The sequence below is a fragment of the Hippopotamus amphibius genome, chromosome 4, assembly GCF_030028045.1.
Source record: "Hippopotamus amphibius kiboko isolate mHipAmp2 chromosome 4, mHipAmp2.hap2, whole genome shotgun sequence".
NCBI classification, from domain to species: Eukaryota; Metazoa; Chordata; class Mammalia; order Artiodactyla; family Hippopotamidae; genus Hippopotamus; species Hippopotamus amphibius.
In genome coordinates, this window is record NC_080189.1 from 108,942,117 (window position 1) to 108,945,707 (window position 3,591).

Consider the following 3,591-nt stretch of genomic DNA (forward strand, 5'->3'; position numbering starts at 1 on the left):
TGTACTCGAGACATAGTCTGTTTTTCCCTATATCTTTTGCTCAAAGTAATGCTCTTGAAATCCACATGAGTAAACAGTTTATTCTGTTTTTAGAGCTACTTTATCATTGTAAGACTGTATCACAAACATTTATTCAGTCTCTTAACAATGGGCATTTGGGTTAGTTCAAGGGTGGGCTATGTGAATATTTATGCATGTATTTTTATGGAAGTATAGTTGATTTACAATATGATATTAGTTTTGGGTGTACAACATAGTGATTCAACAGTTTATAGATTATAGTCCATTTAAAGTTATTATAAAATATTAGCTATATTCCCTGTGGTCTATAGTATGTCCTTGTAGCTTATCAACAGGTGAATAAAGAAGATGTAGTACATACATGCAATTGAATATTACTCAGCCATAAAAAGGAGGGAATTTTGCCATTTGCAACAGTGTGGAAGGTATAACACTCACCGAAGCAAGTCAGAGAAAGACAAATAGTGTATGTTGTCACTTACATGTGGAATCTAAAAAATAAAACAAATCAATGTATGTAGCAAAAGAGAAGCAGACACAGATATTGAGAACAAACTAGTGGTTACCAATGGGGAGAGGGAAGGGAGGAGGGGAGAGATAGAGGTAGGGGATTAAGAGTTACAAACTACTATGTATAAAAACTATGTAGCGCTCAGAAGAGGCGACCAAGGTGCTTGCGGACCCACAACATGGCTTGGTCAGGGAACACGGCAGCAGTGGTGCTGTGTGTAGATGTGGGCTTTGCCACGAGTAACTCCTTTCCTGGTGAAGAATCCCCATGTGAACTAGTGAAGAAGGTGAGGACCATGCTTGTGCAGCAGCAGGTGTTTGCTGAGAGCAAGGATGAAATCGCATTAGTACTTTTTGGTAGAGACGGCCCTGAGAATGCCCTTGCTGGCAAGGATCAGTATCAGAACATCAGAGCCCACAGACACCTGACGCTACCAGATTTTGACTTGCTGGAGGACATTGAAAATAGAATCCAACCAGGTTCTCAACAAACTGACTTCCTGGATGCCCTCATTGTGTGCATGGATTTGATTCAACAAGAAATTGTAGGAAAGAAGTTTGAGAAGAGGCATATTGAAGTGTTCGCTGACCTCAGCAGCCCGTTCAGCAGAGATCAGCTGGATATTATCATCCATAACTTGATGAAATCTGGCATAGCCCTGCAGTTCTTTTCGCCTTTCCCAATTGGCAAGGAAGATGGAACAGGGGACAGAGGAGATGGCAACTTGCTCTCGGACCGCATGGGCCCGCCTTTCCTCTAAAAGGAATTACTGAGCAGCAAAAAGGTATTTGGGTGGTGAAAAAGGTGATGATGTCTTTCGAAGGTGAAGATGGGCTGGAGGAAATTTATCCCTTCAGTGAGAGTCCGAGACAGCTGTGCGTCTTTAAGAAAATTGAGAGGCGTTCCATGCCCTGGCCCTGTCAACTGACCACTGGCTCCAATTTGTCTATAAAGATTGTGGCTTATAAATCGATTCTACAAGAGAAAGTTAAAAAGTGTTGGACAGTTGATACTATTCAAGGTTTCCGCTATGGGTGCGATGTCATTCCTCTCTCTAAAGTGCATGAGGAACAAATGAAATATAAATTGGAGGGGAAGTGCTTCCCTGTTTGGGGCTTTTGTAGATCTTCTCGGGTCCACATGAAAGATCTTATGGGAAATCAAGTTCTGAAGGTCTCTGCAGCAAAAGGCGATGAGGCGGCGGCCGTGGCCCTTTCCTCCCTGACTCATGCTTTGGGTGAGTTAGCCACGGTGGCTCTAGTTCGGTATGCTTATGACAAAAGAGCTAATCCTCAAGTTGGCGTGGCTTTTCCTTATATCAAGGAATTCCTACGAGTGTTTAGTGTACGTACAGCTTCCTTTCATGGAAGACTTGAGGCAGTACATGTTTTCATCCTTGAAAAATAATAGGAAGTGCACTCCCACAGAGGCGCGGTCGAGTGGTAAAGAAAAATGAAGAGGAGGGCACCATGGTAGACTTATTTCCAAGCACCAAAATCCCAAATCCTCAATTTCAGAGATGAGTTCAGTGTCTGCCGCACAGAGCTTCACATCCCCAGGAGCCTCTGCCCCCAGTTCAGCAACGCATTTTGAATATGCTGGACCCCCCACTGAGGGGACCCCTAAAAGTCAGGTTCCTCTCTCTAAAATAAAGACCCTTTTCCCTCTGACTGAAATCATCAAGAAAAAGGACCAGGTGACTGCTCAGAACTTTTTCCAAGATAACCATGAAGAGGGACCCACCTCTAAAAAATTGAAGACCGAGGGAGAGGAAGCCCACTTCAGTATCTCCCACCTGGCTGAAGGCAGTGTCACCCATGCTGGAAGTGTGAATCCTGCTGAAAACTTCCATGTTCTAGTGAGGGGGAAGAAGGCCAGCTCTGAGGAAGCGAGTCACCAGTTAATAAATCACACTGAGCAGTTTTTGGATACTAATGAAACATTGTATTTTATGAAGAGCATGGATTGTATCAGAGTCTTCCAGGAGGAAGCCATTCAGTTTTCAGAAGAGCAGCGCTTTAATGACTTCCTGAAAGCCCTTCAAGGGAAAGTGGAAATTAAACAATTAAATCTTTTCTGGGAAATTGTCGTCCAGGATGCAATTACTCTGATCACCAAAGATGAAGCTTCTGAAGCTCTGTCACCGCTGAGGAAGCCAAAAAGTTTCTGGCCCCTAGAGATAATCCAAGCCAAGACACAGCAGCGATATTTGAGGAAGGTAGGGACGTGGATGATTTGCTGGACTGGATATAGCTCATGGGTGTGTGGGGAATCTATAAGAGTTGCTATCACTGCAGCGCTGAGAGTTCTATACAGAACAACCTGCAGGAGGTCATTCAAGCAGAACCAGAAGCTCTGGAGATGGTCCCTGCAGATTACATGGAAGTAAATCACCTTATTCCCTGTGGGATGAGTACAAACATATATAAGGGATAATTTAGGCCCCATACAAGTTTATAAAGAGTCATTATTTTCTGGAAAAAAAAATGTAGTCTTGAGTCAGTTTTATTTCTACTCAAGTTTGTACTGGGGGAGCATATTCTTGAAATTTTACCAGTTTTCTCGCAATCTTGGAATGCTTTACAAATAAAAATTTTAGACATCTAAATAAGTAGTGATAATACATTTTTGTTTTAAAGTATCTGCCTAAAATGTACACCCTTAATTGGCAAGTATTCCAATTACAGAGAAGAAGAGAAGAATTATAGTGACTTCCTATCAGAAATCATGCAAACAAGAAGACATTGAAGTGAAATACTTAGATGTTGAAGGTATTAAAAGAAAAAACTCACCCAACTGGAATTCTATAACCAGTGAAATTATCCATCAAAATTAAAGGATAAATATTTTTCTCAGAAAAACAAAATATGGAGGAATTCATCACCAATAGCACTATAAATTAAGTTCCTCTAATTGACATTTGTAAAACACTCCATTCAACAACAGCAAAATATACATTCTACTCAAGCTCGCATGAGACACGATAGACCAAAATAGACCACATTTTAAATCATAAGATGAAGCCTAAGAAATAACAAATTTCATGGAAAACCATAACA

At 41.3% G+C, this 3,591-nt stretch overlaps 1 pseudogene; it reads left to right on the forward strand.

Annotated features, from left to right (window-relative positions):
• The first annotated feature begins 710 nt into the window (after nt 1–710).
• LOC130852625 (X-ray repair cross-complementing protein 5-like) lies at nt 711–2,785 on the forward strand (annotated as a pseudogene).
• Nucleotides 2,786–3,591: the final 806 nt, after the last annotated feature.